Here is a 24349-nt window from a genome sequence, read left to right as displayed (position 1 = left end):
GGTGGTGATGGGGGTAGGAATCTAAGTTTTAGGTAGATCAGTCCATCTAGAATAAGTCAGCATATTAGAATTTCAAGGGGAGAAAGCTATTTACATAATAGTATGACAAAAGAAAAATAATCGTGCAAAAACATTGGCTTTCCATCTTCTTTGGTGACTCTAGCACTTAGGAAAGGAAAGTAAAAAGAAGACAGCAAAAAGACAACTTGTGAAATGCATTAAATTTGTCATCAAATTACCAGTAGTTGTGAAGGATCAAGGAATAACGGGAGGGAAGATCTAAAGAAATGATGCTGGGAGAAAATGGGGTGCTCTAAATCTAAATGATGTTTTAGCATAAATCACACCTCTAAACACAACTAACAAAATAATTATTCTAACCGATATTTTTTCCTTGGTTTATAATATGGGTTTAGCAAACTGGGTCAAGTGGTGCTATTTAGCAGTGACAGGTAATTGTGAAATCTTTCATGGAGCAGGAAAGGAAATGCTGAAGTATTTGGATTGTTCAAAGTGCAACCAATACCTGGATTTCCAGTCCTGTGTATAATGATACAAAATGGACTCAATACAGACAAATTATAGGAACCAGAGGCCATTAACTCAAATAAAAAAATAAATATGAATAAATAGGGACCATCAAGAAAGGCCAAACTGAGGAGAATACATTAACTCATGGTCATTGGCTGGAAGCTGATCAAATTGTTAAAGTCAATAGTTCAGAGGGGGCCCAAGAGAGTAACAATGGTGTCCTTATGTGACCAGTGGTACAACAAAAAAAAGAGGAATTTATGTGCCAACATTTTCACATTTCTTATAATATAAGGGCTACCATATTGGACCCTGCTATCTCCTCTAGGCATTGCCTTATTATTGCCAAGCTTCCTGAAAATACAAAAGTTATCTCCAATAACTGCTTACACTTTTGCTCCTAACTCTTTCTCACTTCCTTCCATACTACTACACTAAAATGGCTACCAATAGTCTCCTGACTGCTGAATCTATTGGATATTTTTCTTAATTCATCTTTGACATTTGACTTTGTTGACAACTTCCTCCTTCTTCGAGATCTGTCTTCCAGGGTTTCTGCTCAACATTTTTTCCCACTCTAGTTCATCGATGGTATATGTAAAGCACCTAGCAAAGTACTTGTCACAGAGAAGATGCTACATCAGTGTTCTCTCCCCTCACATGTCATTTAAATATTAGTGTCCTGCAGGATCTTGTTGTCAGTCATCTTTTCACTCCACATACTTTCCTTGAGCAATGTCATCCTCTTCTACAATTTTGATTACTGTCTAAACATCCTTGACTTCAAATTCATATAACGATTCAATATCTCTCTCGAGCTTCAAACTTATATATCCAATAACCTACTAGAAATCTTCATCTGGATTTTCTAGTCTCAAGTTAAACTTAACATGTCTGAATGCCAACTCAGTATCTCCCTATACAAACTTTTCTTTTTCTTTTATTAATCTCTATGTATTATGGAAGTACCCTAATGGCAACTCAAGTTAGAAGCTGGAAGTCTTCATGGACTTCTCCCTCTCTTTCACCACCCACATCTAAGCAGTCATCAAAATGTATTAATTCTTATTTCTAAAATAACTCTTTGGTCTAGTCCCTAATCTATTTTCCATTCCTACTGACACTGCCTTAGATCAGGTCCTTATAAATTTTTACTATACTAGAGCACTTCTCCTCTAGTCATGCCTCTATACATCTTTACTCCTTCAAAATACTACCAAAGTGACCTTTCTGAAATGAATTCAAACATTCTCCTCCCATCTTAAAACTCTCCAGTTATGTTTCATTTAGATGCAATCAAAATTCCATATATACAATGTTGTGTTAGTTTTGGGTGTACAGAAAAGTGATTCAGTTATACATTGTAAATCAACTATACTTCAATTAAAAATTCCATATATAAAACACTTGTGGTCTGATTCCTACTAGTTTCTCTTACCTCATTTTCTACAAGTCACTTCCCTCCTTGCCTCTGCATTTAAGGAATTCAGGGTCTGACTCCCTATTCTGCTACATTTTTAGATGTGTAACTTGGGGAAAATCATTTACCTTCTCTAGGACTTAATTTCTTCATTTTTAAAAAGGGGAAAGCCTACAGATTAAATGTGAGTATTAAATAAACTAACACAGGTAAATGACCTATCATAGTACCTAGTGATTTTGACCTTTTTTTGCAACTTTGTTTTTTTAACATTCATATTTTCTTATTGTCAATTTTGTAGTATTAGATATTTCTAAGTAAAGTTAACTCTTGGACAACAAAGGTTTAAACTGCACAAGTCCAGTTATATAAGAATTTTTTTCATTAAATATATAGGAAGATTTTCTGGAGATTTTTGACAATTTGAAAAAAATTCTCAGACAAACCACAAAGCCTAGAAATATTGAAAAAAATTAAGAAAAAGGTATGTCATGAATGCATAAAATATATGTAGATAAACATATAACATACAAAATATGTGTTAATTGATTGTTTTTGTTATAGGTAAGGCTTCCAGTCAACAGTAGGTTATTATTAGTTAAATTTTAAGGGAGTCAAAAATTATATGTGAATTTTTAACTGCATGGGGGCTTGGCACCCTAGACCCCCCTAACCCCACACTGTTCAAGAGTCAATTCTAAGTGCCTTGAGCCTTATATAAAAGTACAATATAATATTTAATAGGAATGGATGGCAAAATCAGTTTCTTTAAACTCAGTTTTTTTCCCTTAGTCTAGTACTTCTGTTACTCTTCTCTGTAGCCTCTCCAATTCTCAACATGTGAAACTCAAGTTTAAATGCAATATTTTTATAAGAACCTCACAAAATAAGAATACAACACAAGCATATCTTTTGTCTTTCTTTTTTCCTATTTCTTATTGTAGAATTGTAAGTTCCCATCTGCCAGTCTTTAACTTATTCACTTACATTCGACTTACGAACCACTAGGATGACTAGATTGAGCTCTGCTGCTTGGAATCTAGTCAATAACCCTTCATTTCTTACCATGCTCATTTCGTTTGGACTCTCAGGGTAAATGTAAATGACAACAAAACCACCGGTTGGATATTTCAGTACAGTGGAAATCTAGCAAACTGAATCAATTGGTCAAGTTCTTCAGAACGATCAAGTCAGCAGCCACCTGTAGAGATATGGTTTCTATTTTTTTATAAAAAATTAATTGAACTTTACTCTATTTCCTGTATTAAATGACTATTTTTCATTTGAGTTTTGTTCTTGTTTGGAAAGATATTGGCAAACCTACCCAACTTGGTACTTTCCACAACCTACTGAGTATGTTTTCAATTCAATCAGTGAAGTGAGTATTGTGGGTGCATCGTATAGTATGGGATTTGGATTTGAATAAAATTGAGTTGAAACTTCAGTTCCTTCATTTGTAAAATGGTGATAACAATGCTATAAGGATTTATTTAAGGATTGAATTGGATAATTGAATAATAGCTATCTGTTTGCATCATGTCTGCCATGTGGAAGACATACTCTAAAGGTTAACATTCTTGTATTCTTTTACTTATTCCTCTCAAATAGAGGCAAGACCCTGTAGGCTTCTTTTATGTATCATAGAGCCCCAGGTTGTGTTAGGAATGAAATTCTACTACCTAGAACAGGATAGGAGGGAGGCCACGCCAGTTTATAGGGGTTTATATGACACACTAAAGCCCATGTGGCCTAGGAATGTTCTGCATGCCTCTATAAGCATCTTTGAATCATATATTAATTTTTTGATAGACTCAGATTTTTGATCCTTTCAAGGATTCAAGACCAAGATCACTGAAGAAGAGCCAAAGTGTTTTCTGTTGTGGTTCATGCATCATCAACCAACTTGTCAGCTAAGTTTGGTTGCAGAATCTTTATTACAAGCAGTGACAAAAGAAGCAGAAAGGGCACAGCTTGAATCTCAGATCTCTGGATAAAATTTCAGATCAGACATTGAGGATATTTTTTTACCTTATAAATGAAGTAAATGCAGATATGTCTCTGATTAGTTGAAAATGGAAAACCCTGCAATGTCATAGTTTATTTTTCAGCCTAAAATCCAATTGACTGCTGATGCTAGCTACCTGTTTTCTTATCCTAGTGCCAACTTTCTTAAGGAAAGGAACAACAGAGTCAAACTAGATAACATGATTTGAAATTTAAAAAAACATCTTTGCCAGTAGAAGTAAAGTCTGTTATGCTCATCAAAGATAGACAAAGATTAGACAATGGCTGTAGGACTCAAAGGACCATCACCAACTGAAGGCATTTATTGGTAATTAAGATAAGGGAGCATGGGCTAATTGGAATTTATTATAAACTTGTCAGGGCAGTAGGTTGGGTGTGAACTAACATAATCAATATTAGAGCAATTGCCACCTCTTTATCATAAAGTAGTGAGAGAGAACTCGTAAACTGGGTTATGAAACTATGTCTGCTTAGATTTTTTCATATGGCTTGACTACGTTTTAAAGCAATCAAAGTGATTTTCCACTCTGTTAAAAATGCATCATAGGAAATCTCCTCTTACTGAAAGATCCATTTTCAGTCAGTTTGAGCATTAAAATTCTTCAAAAGATAGAATAAATCTATAGACTGGCTTGGAGTTTCTTACCCTTGTTTCCTCTTCATCATCAACCTACACAGAAACTGAAAGGAGGCAGGTAGACCTCTGTGAACACTATAGTTCCCTTACTATTTTATTATTGTTAAGTGTTTTATATGATCTGGAAGAAATTGTGAGAAATGAAAGAAAATGAAGATGTCTTTTCTATCCCTGAGATTTTTAATGCCAGAAGTTAAGAATGTGGCACAGAAGATAAGAGTTGAAACATTAGCTGAAACAACTTTGATACATGCAATTGGGTTATAATGCACCCATTTTAAGGTAAGAATGTGGATATTATGGTGTGGGACATGCTTCAACCCTGCCCCTCTCCCCATACTTTGGACTAGAGAAAAGGAAGAAGAAAGAGGCCATATATATTGAAAAGACCTTGGCATAAATATTTAGACAATTATTCCTTCTTTGATTTTTCTTTTCTTATTCCATGAAACTTTTTGCTTTTACTGTGGAAATTTCTATCTGTCTCTGTGTTTCAGAGGCAACAGGAAGTACAATTATATAAGAAACATGTGAAAGGAGGTCACTGGGGTTTAAAAAAAAAGGGGGCCTGTCTGAGCATGGAACACCCACTGGAATCAAAGAGAATAATGGGTTATAACTAAATGGCTTCCTAGGGAGATGAAGGAAGAAGTGCAATCCACCCCGAGATATTTCCTCAGGTTTGATTAAAATAGCACCTCTCTGCTTGAAAAAGCAGATGTTATTGGTGCATAGAAAGATGTATATGTGTGTAAACATTCTCATCCACCCCCAGGATGGTCATTGATTTCATCCACAGCTATTTCATTAGCATTCCACCTTTAATATGCTACTTTTCATCTAAGAGATCACATGTGTTTACCTGTGACCAAATCCCATCTCCCAAAACCCCAGACCAACAAATAAATAAAGAAAGAAATAATTCACTAAAACTCAATGATGGAGAATAATATTTCCCAAGGCCTGTAGACTGATTACTTACCTTTTATTTATTCACTCAATAACAAAACTCTCTATTAGTTGATTATTTAAATGCAAACAGAAGAATCACAGGAGGGTATTGCACACAGAAGGAATTCAATCAGTGGTGTGCTGGAGCTAGCTCATAATGTCTGGCAAAAGTTGACTGTTAAATTTTTAGGAATTTTGCAAGCTCATTGACATCATGTTAGTAGCTTGAAATAAGCCATGATGGGATGGAAACCGGCAAATGCTACAAATCAGGACTGTTTTTTTCCTCAGAGAGCAAGTTTTTAAACATTTACCTGTGCACCACCAGATTCAATCAAATCAATGCCATTTTTCTTGCAGATTTCTTCAGCTAGTTTCTTGCTAAGTTAATAGCATGGCATAGAATGATGCTTTTCAAATCTTTTTTTAACACAAGAAAAATTTTCCAGACAAAATCTTATACAAAAATATATATAAAGCAAAAAAAGCAGAGATGCTTTTATTGACTGGGAAGGGTGTGCCATCCCCTGGCCTTCCTCTTTCCCTGGGCCTTGTGAATTGTCAACCTTACCACTCTACCCAACCCCACCACATCCTGGACCATGGAAGACGTATTTGGAAAACAATTGATCAAAAGGAAAGAACAGAGACTGAAAAAGAGAGATGCAAGGAATTATAACTCTAGTTTTGATCTCTGACCAGTCATTCTAGACCTTGCTTTCTTAATCATGAAATGAGGGATTTGAACAAATGACTTTGAGGATTCTCCAAGCTATAAAACTTTATGCTTCTGTGATTATGGATGCATGAATGTTTCATAGAAATCTGACTTTAAATGAAAGATAAATCCTACTACCAGTTAACACTGTCATTTACTTTTATCTAACTTTAGGAAACTACTTTTTGCATTCAAATTAAGTTGTATGGCCTCATCCCTGCAGCCACACTCACAAAAGCCACCATCTTGCCAATGTCTATTCAAAGCTACTAACATTTTTACCAACATGTGTTCTCATTAAGTTGGTAGCATACATAGCTAAAAGGGACAAATTATCCTTCCTTGAATCTGTATTTGGTCTGTGCACTGATGAAAGTACCAATCTGGATTGTTTACTGTTTTCTCTTTATGTATTCCATCACCTTCAGCTCTCCTAGTTTCACCCTCTGTCCTTGACGGTGTACTTTACTTTCAGAGCCAATATGAGTCATACTAGTAAAAGAATAGCTAAACAGTTCTGGAGTGGGTCTCCGTGGCTAGAGTGCTTGGAGGTGGTGAGAACAGAGTCCACAAAGTGAGATGATGAGTTTGCCTCAGCAAAAGCAATTGTGAAAGCAGAAACAGGTGTGTTACATGTGGGTGTGTAAATGTGTATAATGTACTCATAGGCCCATCATTGCTCAAAGGAACTAGCTTCAAAAGAAGAGTGGTAAATATCTACAGCCATCTTTCAATTATCTAGGGATAGATTAACAAGTATGTAGATTAAAATAAAAATATATGTAATAGCTTATGTATGAAAATCATTAAAAGTACTATGAATCAGCTAGAACAGCTACATAAAAGAAGGAACTATTGTTTAGATCTATAAAGTAATTGTTAGGGTTTAGGCAGGGAATGATGGTACACAAAATAAGTGAAGAGATTTTAAATGAAAAGACTATATAAAGGGTGTGGGCAGGATTAAGGCAAACCAACAAAAAATAGTGAAGCATAGAAGGGCTGGTAACAGTGAGGAAGTTTTACTGTCCCTTGGCCTGGCTGACAAGAGGAAGAAAAGATTACCAGATCCTGGAGAGATTAGCCTACTGTAAGAGAAGGCCACCTTCTGGGAGTTGTGATCTTTGAAAGAGGGATGTAGCTAACTGACAGTGAATTCTCTGAGAGGAAGCTATTAGAATAAATACACTGACATCTTTCTCTTCGGCCCCTCTAATCTCCTGTTGGTGCCCCTCAGTGGCCAAAACCAACCAAAAGCTAGAGGAAAAGGAAGCATGTTGATCCAGACCTAAAGGCTAGCTTCTTGGTGGCACAGAATAGGATAAAATGGTAGAGAGAAAATTTAGGTAAGGAAAATTGAAACTATCCATTACAGTAACCAATAGTTACTACATTGGGTCTAGTGGAATGTAAGAACACTCTTTCACCTTTATTCATTCACTCAATCTGCCTTTATTTAACACTTACAATGTATCAGGCACTATTCACTGTGTTAATTTCATAACAGTGCACTGTGTTAATTTCATAGCAGTGAATAAAATAGACAGAATTTCTATCCTCATGAAAGAAGTCTGACAATTAAAAAATCAATAAACAGTCAAAATAACTTTAGATAATGTTAAGTAATATTAAGGCAATAAAATAAAGAAGTATAATAGAATGAGCAGAGTGGTGGTATGAACCTACTTCAGATAATGTGGCTAAGGAAGGCCTGCTTGAGAAGATAACAACTGAACTGAGACCTTAATGATAAGTTAGCTGTGCCCAAAACTAAGGGAAGAGACTTCTAGGCAAAGGGCACAGTGACTTCAAGGGCCATGAGGAAGGAACAAGGTTTCCACATCAGAAGAAGAAAAAGAGAGTAAGCATGGTTAAAATACAGAGAACTTAGTGTCAGATGCGTCTAGAGAAGTACAGGGGAAAAGCATCATGGGTGATGTTTCTGTTACCTATAACTGTGCATCAAACCACTCTAAACATAATGACGTAATACAACAATTTATTTTTCATCAGGATTTTGTGGGTCAGAAATTTGTTCAGACCTTGGCTCAGTGATTTCTCTACTCTGTGTAGTGTCAACTGAAAATACTTGTCAGTGTTCATCTGGTCACTGGACTTGGCTGAGTTGCCTGAGGCTCTCATATCCCTGGTGTACAGGTGCTTCTCCACATGTCTTATATCTAATGACATGCCAAGCTTGGGCTTCCTCAGAGGATGGTAGTCTTAGGGTAGCCAGACTTAATACATGACAACTAGCTTCCACCAGGAAAGAAGCCGAAGCTGCTAGACCTCTTATGATCTGACCTTGAAAGTCCAAGAATGTCACTTCCACTGCCTCTTATTAGTCAGAGCAAGTCACAGGGCTGACTTAATTTCAAGGAGAAAGAAAAGAGTCTACCTCTTGAATGATGGTCATTATCTTTGTAGACCAGCTACCATAAGAGCTTTCATAGGCCATGATATAGTGCTTGGATTATAATCCAAGTACAGTGGGAAGTCATTGAAAGTTTGAAAGGGAGTCATGTGATTTGATTTAGGTTTAAAATATATTCCTCTGGCTGCTGTGGAGAATCGACTTTAGTATTACAAGAACACACATTGAGAAACCAGTTAGGAAACTACCATAGCAGACTAAGAGAAGAATGATGATGGCCTGTACTAGGACGGAGTTGGTAGATGCAGTGAAGCATGGACTGATTTGCATATATTTAAGAGGTAGAGCTGAGAAAACTTACTAATGGACTTAACTTGTGGAGTGAGGGAAAAGAGGAATTAAAGAAGACTCTGAGGGGCTTCCCTGGTGGCACAGTTGTTAAGAATTTGCCTGCCAGTGCAGGGGACACGGGTTCGAGCCCTGGTCTGGGAAGATCCCACATGGCATGCAGCAACTAAGCCCATGAGGCACAACTACTGAGCCTGTGCTCTAGATCCCGCAAACCACAACTAATGAGCCCACATGCCACAACTACCAAAGCCCATGCGCCTAGAGCCCATGCTCCGCAACAAGTGAAGCCACCACATTGAGAAGCCCATGCACCACAATGGATTAGCCCCCACTCGCTGCAACTAGAGAAAGCCCACGCACAACAGCAAAGACTCAATGCAGTCAAAACTAAATAAATAAATTTACACTAAAAAAATAAAAGAAGACTCTGAGGACTCAAATTTATTTTATCTGGAATGCTAAGGAGATTATGGCATCATCATCAATAAAAATGAGGAAGTTTGAGGGAGAGGTGAATCAAGAAAGAGAAAGAGAGAGAGTAAATTCAAGGTTTTCTTTTGCCAGCTGCAAAACTGAGTAGGAGGCATATGAGATAATGAAAAGGTCTCCTACTCTCCCTACTAAAAACACATAAAAATAGTATTAATAACTTATGCTTAGTACTTATTATGTCAGGCACTTTTATCAGAGCTGTACATATATTAACTCATTTAAAACTCACACTCACTCTGTGATAAAGTTTTATTATCATTCCCATTTTAAGTATGGGAACACCTGAGGTATGGAAAGGTTAAGTAACTTGCCTGTGGTCACAGTTATTGATAGGTGAAGCCAGGATATAAACTCAAGAAGTTTGGATCTGAAGTCCATCGTTGGAACCCCCATTATGCTACCTTTCCAAATAACACATAACACCAAAGTGTTTCTCATACAAGGCAAGCTAAAAAATAAGTATGGGAAATCCCCATGTGCAAGAAGATTCAGATTGATGAATAAGACTTGTAGCTTACTTTTTTTGGTGCATGTTTGAGAATTCCTGGATAGCTTTGGGTGTCAAACATTACAGGCTTTTGCAGGCCAACCTGTGATTACTCTGGTGATGATACTACATAGCAAGCTTTCAGTCTCTGACTACACTCACAAACAAAGATGTTGTATTTGTATAAATTTCTAAAAGAAGTTTTATTAAGATATGATTCACATATGATAAACTCATCTAAGGTAGACATCATCAAAATTAAAACTTTTTGTGATACAAACCATACAATCAAGAAGGTGAAAAGAAAACCCTCAGAATGAGTGAAAATACTTACAAATCATAGATCTGATAAGGGGCTTGTATCTACAATATACAAAGAACACTTTCAAGTCAATCAATAATAAAAAGAAGGATCCAATGAAAAATGGGCCGAGGAATTGAATAGACATTTCTCCAAAGAAGATAGTTATAAATTTTTCTTTGTCAATTGTTTTTTTGGTGACCTAAGAAGTCAGGTCTAGAGAGTTCCCTGGAGGTCCAGTGGTTAGGACTTCATGCTTTCACTGCCAAGGGCATGGGTTCAATCCCTTATGATCATCTTAATAGATGCATAAAAAGATTTTGACAAAATTGAACACTGATTTATGATAAAAACCCTCCAGAAAGTAGACACAGAGGGAACTTACCTCAACATAATAAAGGACATATATGACAAACCCACAGCCAACATCATTCTCAATGGTGAAAAACTGAAATCATTTCCACTAAGATCAGGAACAAGACAAGGTCGCCCACTCTTACCACTATTATTCAACATAGTTCTGGAAGTTTTAACCACAGCAATCAGAGAAGAAAAAGAAATAAAAGGAATCCAAATCGGAAAAGAAGAGGTAAAACTGTCACTGTTTGCAGATGACATGATACTATACATAGAGAATCCTAAAGATGCTACCAGAAAACTACTTACTGGAGCTAATCAATGAATTTGGCAAAGTAGCAGGATACAAAATTAATGCACAGAAATCTCTTGCATTCCTATACACTGATGATGTATTGCAGCTCTATTTACAATAGCTAGGACATGGAAGCAACTTAAGTGTCCACTGACAGATGAATGGATAAAGAAGATGTGGCACATATATACAATGGAATATTACTCAGCCATAAAAAGAAATGAAATTGAGTTATTTGTAGTGAGGTGGATGGACCCAGAGTCTGTCATACAGAGTGAAGTAAGTCAGAAAGAGAAAAAATAAATACTGTATGCTAACATATATATATGGAACCTAAAGAAAAAATGGTCCTGAAGAACCTAGGGGCAGGACAGGAATAAACACGCAGATGTAGAAAATGGACTTGAGGACATGGGGAGGGGGAAGGGTAAGCTGGGACAAAGTGAGAGGGTGGTATGGACTAATATATACTACCAAATGTAAAACAGATAGCTAGTGGGAAGCAGCTGCATAGCACAGGGAGATCAGCTCGGTGCTTTGTGACCACCTAGAGGGATGGGATAGGGAGGGTGGGAGGGAGATGCAAAAGGGAGGAAATATGGGGATATATGTATGTGTATAGTGGATTCACTTTGTTATACAGCAGAAAAGAATAGGAAGAGTTTGACCCAGAAATTCCAATTTTAGAAATTTATTTTAAAGCAATAATCAGAGATATATACAAAGGTGCATGCACAATGATATACATATCATCTTAATTTATAAGTAGGAAATATTGGAAACTTCCTATATCAGAAGACTTATTATGTAAATTATGGCATAGTCATAAACAAGTTCCCCCTGCTACCCTAAAGGGGAGCATTCCTATGAAACCTTTCCTAAGCCCAAATTACAGAAAGTGAAGAAGTAATTACCAATAATTTATATGGAAAAATGTTTTGAGCATTCCCAGACTAAGAAAAATAACCTACCAAGTCATACCAAAGAGCACATAAAACCTAAAATAACACTAACATATTTTCCAAAGCAAGAATGATATGATAAATACACAGCCTGTAAAAAGTAGAAATAATGTATGTACAGTGTAATTTCACTTACCAGAATCTGGAAGGCAGAGAGCACAATGGAAGGCCGATAGGTTGTGATGATGGTGTGTTAGGCTAAGTCTTGGAAGGTTGGGGCATTGGGAGGTACAGGGGACTGGGGTGTAGGGGACAGAGGAAGAGGACCCTTTTTTAACATCTAATCTCTATCTGATTCCATTAATGTTTATACCTTCTTCTATGTCTGCCTGTCTCATTGTCGATGGTTGAAGTTCATTGTCTAAAGTGGCTGATGTGGAAGGCTTGAAATACAATATTATACATGACTATTTAGCCTTGCACATTTTTCTATCATACAATTCTTTGTAGGTACTCAAAACATCCTGCAAACCTATGTGCCCTTTCAAAATTAAAGTCATAATTTTCTGTAATCACTGTAACACTGTCAATAGTAGTAGACATCTCATTTAAGTGATTTGTTCAGTTCCTGGATGACTTCACTTTCAGGCATTTCACTACTGTGCTGTTTGGATTCATATCTTTTCCTTTTGCAGTTGCCTCAGCTCTTCATCTGCCAGTTCTTGGTCATGAGATGCCCAAACCACTTCAACATCATCTTCATCCACGTCCACAAACCCAGGCTCCTTAACCAAAATCACTACTGATGTATTTATTGTTGTTGGTTTGAAAACTTTAAAATTGTTCCTCTAAGCATCACTTCTCATTCAGATTGTTAGCCTATCAAGAACATATCCAAGGGGGAAAGAAGGTGGAGGTTGCCAGACCAGGTCTCAGTTTCGGAGGAGACGTGGCATTAGGGTGAGACGTGATGCTCAGAAGCGAGCTCAAGTAAGAAAACACACCCAAGTTGCAGTCAGATTTGAACAGTGAACACTAAAGAACTCGTGACTTCATAGTAATATAAACTACCTGACATATTTTAGGTGCACATTCAGTCCCTCTCAGTTGCCCCTGTAGGTGCTGACAAGTACTGGAGTCTCTTACAAATGCTGGGATTGGGGAAAGCAGATTCCCAAAGAGCAAGCATGCAAACACTGAGTCAAGTCAGTCAAGAATAATTACGTAGAATGAGAGGGGGAAGATGGCGGAAGAGTAAGACGCGGAGATCACCATCCTCCCCACACATACATCAGAAATACATCTACATGTGGATCAACTCCTACAGAACACCTACTGAATGCTGGCAGAACACCTCAGACCTCCCAAAAGGCAAGAAAGTCCCCACGTACCCGGGTAGGGCAAAAGAAAATAAGAATAAAAAGAGACAAAAGAATAGGGACAGGACCTGCACCAGTGGGAGAGAGCTGTGAAGAAGGAAAGGTTTCCACATACTAGAAGCCCCTTCGCAGGTGGAGATGGCAGGTGGCGGAGGAGGGGAGCTTTGGAGCCGCGGAGGAGAGGGCAGCAACAGCGGTGCAGAGAGCAAAGCGGAGAGATTTCCACACAAAAGATCGGTGCCAACCAGCACTCACCAGCCCGAGAGGCTTCTCTGCTCACCCGCCAGGGCGGGCGGGTCTGGGAGCTGAGTCTCGGGCTTCGGTTGGAGCGCAGGGAGAGGACTGGCAGCGTGAACACAGCCTGAAGGGGTTAGTGCACCACAGCTAGCCGGGAGGGAGTCCAGGAAAACGTCTGGACCTGCCGAAGAGGAAAGTCTTTTGCTTCCCTTTTTGTTTCCTGGTGAGTGAGGAGAGGGGATTAAAAGCGCTGCTTAAAGGAGCTCCAGAGACGGGCGCGAGCCTCGGCTAACAGTGCAGACCCCAGAGACGGGCATGAGACGCTAAGGCTGCTGCTGCCACCACCAAGAAGCCTGCAGGCGAGAACAGGTCACCCTCCACACCTCCCTTCCGGGGAGCCTGTGCAGCCCGCCACTGCCAGGGTCCCGGGATCCAGGGACAACTTCCCCAGGAGAACACACGGTGCGCCTCAGGCTGGTGCAACATCACGCCGGCCTCTGCCGCTGCAGGCTCGTCCCGCACTCCATACCCCTCCCTCCCCCTGACCTGAGTGAGCCGGAGCCCCTGAATCAGCGGCTCCTTTAACCCCATCCTGTCTGAGCGAAGAACAGACGCCCTCCATGACCTACATGCAGAGGCGGGGCCAAATCCAAAGCTGAAGCCCTGGGAGCTGTGAGAACAAAAAAGAGAAAGGGAAATCTCTCCCAGCAGCCTCAGGAGCAGTGAATTAAATCTCCACAATCAACTTGATGTACCCTGAACCTGTGGAATACCTGAATAGACAACGAATCATCCCAAATTGAGGAGGTGGACTTTGAGAGCAAGATTTATTATTTTTTCCCCTTTTCCTCTTTTTGTGAGTGTGTATGTGTATTTTGTCTGTATAGCTTTGCTTTCACAATTTGTCCTGGGGTTCTATCCATCCGTTTTTTTTTTTACTTAAATTTTTTTTCTTAATAATTATTTTTTTATTTTAATAACTTTATTTTATTTTAAATTACTTTATTTTCTTTTCTTTTATCCTCTTTCTTTCTACATTTTCTCCCTTTTATTCAGAGCCGTGTGGATGAAAGGCTCTTGATGCTGCAGCCAGGAGACAGTGCTGTGCCTCTGAGATGGGAGAGCCAACTTCAGGACACTGGTCCACAAGAGACCTCCCAGCTCCACGTAATGTCAAATGGCGAAAATCTCCCAGAGATCTCCATCTCAACACCAAGACCCAGCTTCACTCAACGACCAGCAAGCTACAGTGCTGGACACCCTATGCCAAACAACTAGCAAGAGAGGAACACAACCCCACCCATTAGCAGAGAGGCTGCCTAAAATCATAAGTCCACAGACACCTCAAAACACACCACCAGACGTGGACCTGCCCACCAGAAATACAAGATCCAGCCTCACCCACCAGAACACAGGCACTACTCCCCTCCACCAGGAAGCCTACAAAACCCACTGAACCAACTTGAGCCACTGGGGACAGACACCAAAAACAACAGGAACTACAAACCTGCAGGCTCCGAAAAGGAGACCCCCAAAACAGTAAGATAAGCAAAATGAGAAGTCAGAAAAACACACAGCAGATTAAGGAGCAAGATAAAAACCCACCAGACCTAGCAAATGAGGAGGAAATAGGCAGTCTACCTGAAAAAGATTTCAGAATAATGATAGTAAAGATGATCCAAAATCTTGGAAATAGAATAGCAAAAATGCAAGAAACATTTAAGAAGGACCTAGTAGAACTAAAGGTGAAACAAGCAATGATGAACAACACAATAAATGAAATTAAAAATACTCTAGAAGGGATCAACAGCAGATTAACTGAGGCATAAGAATGGATAAGTGACCTGGAAGATAAAAGAGTGGAAATAACTACTGAAGAGCAGAATAAAGAAAAAAGAATGAAAAGTACTGAGGACAGTCTCAGAGACCTCTGGGACAGCATTAAATGCACCAACATTCGAATTATAGGGGTTCCAGAAGAAGAGAAAAAGAAAGGGAATGAGAAAATGTTTGAAGAGATTATAGTTGAAAACTTCCCTAATATGGGAAAGGAAATAGTTAATCAAGTCCAGGAAGCACAGAGAGTCAATTACAGGATAAATGCAAGGAGAAATACACCAAGACACATATTAATCAAACTGTCAAAAATTAAAAACAAAGAAAATATATTAAAAGCAGAAAGGGAAAGACAACAAATAACAAACAAGGCAATCCTCATAAGGTTAACAGCTGATCTTTCAGCAGAAACTCTGCAAGCCAGGAGGGATAGCAGGACATATTTAAACTGATGAAGGAGAAAAACCTACAACCAAGTTTACTCTACACAGAAGGATCCATTTAGATTTGGTGGAGAAATTAAAACCTTTATATACAAGCAGAAGCTGAGAGAGTTCAGCACCACAAAACAAGCTTTACAACAAATGCTAAAGGACCTTCTCTAGGCAAGAAACACAAGAGAATGAAAAAGACCTACAATAACAAACCCAAATCAATTAAGAAAATGGGAATAGGAACATACATATTGATAATTACCTTAAATGTAAATGGATTAAATGCTCCCACCAAAAGACACAGACTGGCGGAATGGATAAAAAAAAAATCCATTATATATGCTGTCTATAAAAGACGCACTTCAGACCTAGGGACACATACAGACTGAAAGTGAGGGGATAGAAAAAGATATTCTATGCAAATGGAAACCAAAAGAAAGCTGGGGTAGCAATTCTCATATCAGACTAAATAGACTTTAAAATAAAGCCTATTAGAAGAGACAAAGAAGGACACTACATAATAATCAAGGGATCGATCCAAGAAGAAGATATAACAATTGTAAATACTTATGCACCCAACATAGGAGAACCTCAATACATAAGGCAAATACTAACAGCCATAAAAGGGGAAATCAACAGTAACACATTCATAGTAGGGGATTTTAACACCCCACTTTCACCAATGGACAGATCATCCAAAATGAAAATAAATAAGGAAACACAAGCTTTAAATGATACAATAAACAAAATGGACTTAATTGATATTTATAGGACATTCCATCCAAAAACAACAGAATACACATTTTTCTCAAGTGCTCATGTGGCTATTCGAGGTCTTTTGTATTTCCATACAAATTGTGAAATTTTTGGTTTTACTTCTGTGAAAAATGCCATTGGTAGTTTGATAGGGATTGCACTGAACCTGCAACTTGCTTTTGGTAGTATAGTCATTTTCACAAAGTTGATTCTTCCACTCCAAGAACATGGTATATCTCTCCACCTGTTTGTGTCATCTTTGATTTCTTTCATCAGTGTCTTATAGTTTTCTGCACACAGGTCTTTTTTCTCCTTAGGTAGGTTTATTCCTTGGTATTTTATTCTTTTTGTTGCAATGGTAATTGGGAATGTTTCCTGAATTTCTCTTTCAGATATTTTGTCATTAGTGTATAGGAATGCAAAAGATTTCTCTGCATTAATTTTGTATCCTGCTACTATACCAAATTCATTGATTAGCTCCAGTAGTTTTCTGGTAGCATCTTTAGGACTCTCTATGTATAACATCATGTCATCTACAAACAGTGACATCTTTACTTCTTCTTTTCTGATTTGGATTCCTTTTATTTCTTTTTCTTCTCTGATTGCTGTGGCTAAAACTTGCAAAACTATGTTGAATAATAATGGTGAGAGTGGAAAACCTTGTCTTTATCCTGATCTTAAGAGAAATGTTTTCAGTTTTTCAACATTGAGAACGATGTTGGCTATGGGTTTGTCATATACGGCCTTTGTTATGTTGAGGTACATTCCCTCTATACCTACTTTCTGGAGGGCTTTTTATCATAAATGGGTGTTGAATTTTGTCAAAAGCTTTTTCTGCATCTATTGAGATGATCATATGGGTTTTTCCCTTCAATTTGTTAATACGGTTTATCACATTAATTGATTTGTGTATATTGAAGAATACTTGCATTCCTGGAATAAACCCCACTTGCACATGCTGTATGATCCTTTTAATGTGCTGTTGGATAATGTTTGTTAGTATTTTGTTGAGAATTTTTGCATCTATGTTCATCAGTGAAATTGCCCTGTAGTTTTCTTTCTTTGTGATATCTTTGTCTGGTTTTGGTATCAGGGTGATGGTGGCTTGTAGAATGAGTTTGGGAGTGTTCCTCCCTCTGCTATGTTTTGGAAGAATTTGAGAAGGGTAGGTGTTAACTCTTCTGTAAATGTTTGATAGAATTTGCCTGTGAAGCTATCTGGTCCTGGGCTTTTGTTTGTTGGAAGGTTTTTAACCACAGTCTCAGTTTCAGTGCTTGTGATTGGTCAGTTTATATTTTCCATTTCTTCCTGGTTCTGTCTTGAAGGTTGTGCTTTTCTAAGAATTTGTCCATTTTTTCCAGGTTTTCCATTTTATTGGAATATAGTTGCTTGTAGTAATATCTCATGGTCCTTTGTATTTCTGCAGTGTCAGTTGTTACTTCTCCTTTTTCACTTCTATTTCTATTGATTTGAGTCTTCTCCCTCTTTTTCTTGATGAGTCTGGCTAGTGCTTTAGCAATTTTGTTTACCTTCTCAGAGAATGAGCTTTTAGTTTTATTGATCTTTGTTGTCATTTCCTTCATTTGTTTTTCATTTATTTCTGATCTGATTTTTATGATTTCTTTCCTTCTGCTAACTTTGGGGTTTTTTTGTTCCTCTTTCTCTAATTGCTTTAGGTGTAAGTTTAGGTTGCTTATTTGAGCTGTTTCTTGTTTCTTGAGAGAGGATTGTATTGCTATAAACTTCCCTCCTAGAACTGCTTTTGCTGCATCCCATAGGTTTTGGGTCCTCGTGTTTTCATTGTCATTTGTTTCTGGGTATTTTTTGATTTTCTCTTTGACTTCTTCAGTGATCTCTTTGCTATTTAGTAGTGTATTGTTTAGCCTCCAAGTGTTTGTATTTTTTACAGAATTTTTCCTGTAATTGATATTTAGTTCTTATTGCTTTGGTCGGAAAGGGTACTCGATATGATTTCAATTTACTTAAATTTACCAAGACTTGATTTGTGATCCAAGATATGATTCATTCTGTAAAATGTTCAATGAGCACTTGAGAAGGAAGTGTATTGTGTTGTTTTTGGATGGAATGTCCTACTAATATCAATTAGTCCATCTTGTTTAATATATCATTTAAAGCTTGTGTTTCCTTCTTTATTTTCATTTTGATGATCTGTCCATTGATGAAAGTGGACATTGGAGAAAGTGGGGTGTTAAAGTCCCCTACTATGATTGTGTTTCCTGTCAATTTCCCCTACTATGATTGTGTTCCTGTCGATTTCCCCTTTTATGGCTGTTGATTTCCCCTTTTATGGCTGTCGATTTCCCCTTTTATTGCTGTTAGCATTTGCCTTATGTATTGAGGTGCTCCTATGTTGGGTGCATAAATATTTACAATTGTTATATATCTTCTACTTGGATTGATCCCTTGATCATTTTGTAGTGTCCTTCCTTGTTTCTTGTAATAGGCTTCATTTTAAAGTTCATTTTGTCTGATATGAGAAATGCTACTCTAGCTTTCTTTTGATTTCCATTTGCATGGAATATCTTTTTCCATCCCCTCACTTTCAGTCTGTATGTGTCCCTAGGTCTGAAGTGGGTCTCTTGTAGACAGCATATATATGGGTCTTGTTTTTATATCCATTAAGCCAGTCTATGTCTTTTGGTGGGAGCATTTAATACATTTACATTTAAGGTAATTATCAATATGTATGTTCCTATTACTCTTTTCTTTATTGTTTTCAGTTTGTTATTGTAGGTATTTTACTTCTCTTGTGTTTCCTGCCTAGAGAAGTTTCTTTAGCATTTGTTGTAAAGCTGGTTTCATGGTGCTGAATTCTCTTAGCTTTTGCTTGTCTGTAAAGTTTTTAATTTCTCTGTCACATCTGAAGAAATCCTTGCTGGGTAGAGTAACCTTGGTTGTAGGTTTTTCCCTTTCATTGCCTTAAATATGTCTTGCCACTCCCTTCTGGCTTGCAGAGTTCCTGCTGAAAATTCAGCTGTTAAACTTATGTGGATTCCCTTGTACGTTATTTGTGTCTTTCCTTTGCTGCTTTTAATATTTTTTCTTTGTATTTAATTTTTGATAATTTGATTAATATGTGTCTTGCAGTGTTTCTCCTTGGATTTATCCTGTATGGGACTCTCTGTGCTTCCTGGAGTTGATTGACTCTTTTCTTTTCCATCTTAGGGAAGTTTTCAACTATAATCTCTTTGAAAATTTTCTCAGTCCCTTTGTTTTCTTCTTCTTCTTCCTGGACCCCTAGAATTCAAATATGTTTGCATTTAATATTGTCCCAGAAGTCTCTTAGACTCCTCATTTCATTCTTTTTTCTTTATTCTGCTCTGTGGTAGTTATTTCCACTATTTTATCTTCCAGGTCACTTATCCATTCTTCTGTGTCAGTTATTCTGTTATTGATTCCTTCTAGGGAATTTTTAATTTCATTTATTGTGTTGTTCCTCATTGTTTGTTTTCTCTTTAGTTCTTCTAGGTCCTTGTTTAAATGTTTATTTTATCCGTTCTATTTCTAAGATTTTGGATCGTCTTTACTATCACTACTCTGAATTCTTTTTCAGGTAGACTGCCTATTTCCTCTTCATTTGTTTGGTCTGCTGGGTTTTTACCCCACAACTACTTTAAATTCTACTTTGGCAATAGTTTCAGCACCATTGTCCAACACTTTCTGTTTCAGCTTATTAAAAAGCCTGGCTGGTTTCTCCTTTAGTATAAGATAACTTAACACAACAGCACACTTTGTATACCCATCTACCCACTCAAGCAAGTGTCTTTCCATTGTATTCATTACTGGATGCCAACTACAAAAAAGACCACTGTGCTACTAGTGGAACCAATATTAACTTGGGCAGCTTTCAAGATTCTCTCTCTCTGCCTAAATATCAATAGTATGAATGGCTGATTCAGGCAAGTTCAACACACACACAATATCTTTATCTCATTCACCACTGTCAAAATGCTTAATTATGTCCACTTTTCCATTAAGTGTAAACCCCTTCTGAGCTCTTTTAAGTTTTTTTGATACCTTAGGACATATGTTGCTAATAGATACAAAAAATAAATTGAGACAAAGCACAGATGCTCACAGATACAGTTCAAACCTATGGCAGCTTGATGCTGGGATGCTGAGTGTAGCTCCCAGGAAGGAACTTGGCAGTGCCACTCTTGCTGCATTGGGTGTGTGCTGCCTGTATAACAACTCACTGCAAAAACAAATGCTGAACACAAATTTCCCTTCTTGCATTTTTTCGTAATAGTGAAAATCCTCTTTGGATTTCTTTCGGTTAGTGAAAACAGATACTAATGTTTGTCTTTTGTAAAAGACAAGTGGCGTAATGTGTGTAGAATACTGGTTATTGATCTGTATGCTACACTAAAAAATTATACTATAGAAGGTTATTTATTGACATGGGAAATACTTTATTTTTTAAAATTTATTTATTTTATTTATTTTTGGGTGCATTGGGTCTTCGTTGTTGCGCGCAGGCTTTCTCTAGTTGTGGCAAGCAAGGGCTACTCTTTGTTGCTGTGCACGGGCTTCTCATTGCAGTGGCGTCTCTTGTTGCAGATCATGGGTTCCAGGCACTCAGGCTTCAGTAGTTGTGGCATTCGGGCTCAGTAGTTGTGGCTCATGGGCTCTAGAGTGCAGGCTCAGTTGTTGTGGTGCACAGGCTTAGTTGCTCTGCAGCATGTCAGATCTTCCTGGACCAGGGCTCGAACCCATGTCCTCTGCACTTGCAGGTGGATTCTTAACCACTGCACCACCAGGGAATCCCTGACATGGGAAATACTTTAAATATATTGTTAAATGTTTAAAAAATCAGGTTAAAATATAATGTATTTTATATAATCTAAATTTGGGGGAAAAATGTGTGTCTTCATACACAAACACATATACACTTAGAAGAAATACTGTATGGATATGTATCAACCTAACAAAATGTTTAGAAGGTATATCTTTGAGTGGTGGTATTATACATCATTTTAATTTTTATTTTGTGCTTGTGCATTTGATATTATACATTTTTGTGTTTATGTTTTTTCTATATTATACTTTCTCTATTTTACTTATATGATAAGAAAAGAGTTATTTTATGAAATCAGTATATGAAATTAAAATGTACAATTTTCTCACTGAGATTTAATGTGACTTGAGTTTAAATGGATATACAAAGCTATAATCCCACTAAATCTATTAGCAGCTTGCACTTTTTAAATGTGACCTTCACCCTTTTGTACCCCAGATACATTATTAAAAGTCTTTTTGGAGATAATCATTTGGTGCTGATAAGTGAATTGATGATCTGAATCTTTCAGTTCTATTATTGGCCATGCCACAAACCCCTTTGTACCTGAAACAAGTCATTAGCCCTATGTGAGTATTCTTAAGTAATAACAGTTTGCATTTCTTAGTTAGAAGATCTAGATATAAATAGTAGAACTTCAGACCTTTAGAGTATATCAACACAGATTTCAACACCTTTGTTGTTAATAAAACTAACAGCAGTGCCACTGAATCACTTTGCATCCCATGGAATATTTTGTCGTTAATTTGTCATCTTTTTACTGAACATAAACTATTTAGCATCTTAGTCAGAGTCCAAATTTAGAAATAAGAAAAGAACAATCTTGGAAATGGAAATAAATCTGAGTTTTAAGATCTGAAACTTCAAGTGAGCAAAAGTCTACAAATCCTTTATATATACTCCCCAAATTGTTCCATGTGCAGGGCTAGGAAAGTTGGGGATGATATTGAATTGCCCAATATTTAGCCTACTGGTGAGAAACTAGGACAAACACACAAAAGAATCTAACACAACAAGAGATCAGGATAACCATTGTAAAATGATATAGGGTATAGTCCTTAAGAGAGAAATGAGGAAACAAACATTTATTGAGTGACAACTTTACCACACTCTAGTTGCTGGGTCAGCAAGTACAGAATCAGATTCTACTGCAGAATTTGGATTCAATTGAGCATTAATAAGAGATAAATAATTTCATACAATATCATCACTCTATTTCAAAGTAATTAGAACTATTATGTTGGTATAAATCCAGGCTTATCCTGTATATGTAAGCAAGCCTCTATTTTGGCAGCTATTCACTTTTTCTGTTTTAATTTAGTTTTTATTTAATCAAAGTTGTACAGGTACATAATTAAAATAGTCATATAGTTCTATTAGACACATTAAGAACAGTTCCCTGACTCCTTCTATCCCATATTTCCTGCCACCTAGAAACAATTAACCTCATTCTTTTTTTTTTTTTTTTTTTGCGGTACACGGGTCTCTCACTATTGTGGCCTCTGCCGTTGCAGAGCACAGGCTCCAGATGCGCAGGCTCAGTGGCCATGGCTCATGGGCCCAGCCGCTCTGTGGCATGTGGGATCCTCCTGGACTGGGGCATGAGCCCATGTCCCCTGCATCGGCAGGCGGACTCTCAACCACTGCTCCACCAGGGAAGCCCTAAACTCATTCTTTTAACTGATCATTTTGGTATTTACCGTCATATTGCCATATAATGTACAGTATTTATATTGCTGCATTTTAACTTTTTCACTAATTTTTCTGCATTATCTATTTCCTTCTTACTGTAGAAAATGAGGAGTAAGCTCTCTTTCACAATCTCTATTACACTTCCTGTGTCCCATGCTATCAATCAGTTAATTTATTACTCAGCATTTACATGATTATGACTAAGAAATGCTTAACTGAGCAGAGTTATATAGTAAACTGTATACTTTACTACCCAACTTTTGGTTTTCCCCTCAATTAGCAATTATTTTGGTTTTGATTATTTTGCTTTCTGTGTATTTATCACTAATTTAGCCCTAAACTCTACCCAGTTTTGTAAATCTTCTTTCATACATTCAAGCACAATTTCACCTTCTTTATGTACTTCCAAGAACCAGTGTTTTGTATGATGGGCTCTCTGTTTTCCTCCTCTTTCTGAGTATTTTCTCTGCTTTCAAAGTTTCATATCCTGTAGTAGCTTACTGGGAAATGGTGCCTGGGTGGCACAGATTTTGAGACCCTGAATATCTGAAAAGTTTTTGTTCTACCCTCAGCTTGATGGATAGTTCATTAGGCATAGAACTCAAGGTGAAAATAATTTTCTACCTATCAGGATCTTGAAGTTATTGTTCTATTGTCTTCTAGCTTCCAGTACTGTTGAAAAGTCAGATACCATTCTGAGATCTGAATCTTTGTGTGAAATGAGTTCTTTCTCCCTGAATCTTTTAGGAAATTATTCTCTCCCCCAGAGTTCTAAAATTTTATGATGATGTGTTCCATTGAGGGCTATTTTTATCCACTGTGGTAGATACTTGATGGACCCTTTCAACCTTGAAACTCATGTCCTTCAGGCCTGGGGCATTTCATTGAATTAAACATTTTTTTGATTATTTTTTTCCCTCTGATTTCCATATTCTCTCACTCTGCAACTCCTATTATTTGAATCTTGGATTTCCTAGATAGGTCTCTTATTTTTCTTGTCCTTTGTCTCTTATTTTCTACCTTTTTGCCTTTTCACTCTATTTTCTGTGATATTTCTTGAACTTTACATTTTAACCCTTCTTACTGAGCTTTCCCTATCTGACAAATTTTTAATTTTCAGAAGCTCTTCATTGTTCTTTTAATGTTTCTTTTTTGTAGCAAACTGTTCTTGTTTCATGGGTTAATAACATCTCTTGTCTCTCTAAGGACATTAATTTTGTAAAATTATATTTTCATTCATAGTCTCTTTCCTCCAAGTTGCATTGTTGTCTATTTATTTTGATATCTATTTTTATATTGGAAAATATTTTTCAAACATTTAGTGATCATGACTAACACTTCATAGTTAAATTATA

Source organism: Globicephala melas, chromosome X, assembly GCF_963455315.2.
Source record: "Globicephala melas chromosome X, mGloMel1.2, whole genome shotgun sequence".
Lineage (NCBI taxonomy): Eukaryota > Metazoa > Chordata > Mammalia > Artiodactyla > Delphinidae > Globicephala > Globicephala melas.
This window is presented reverse-complemented; position numbering follows the sequence as displayed.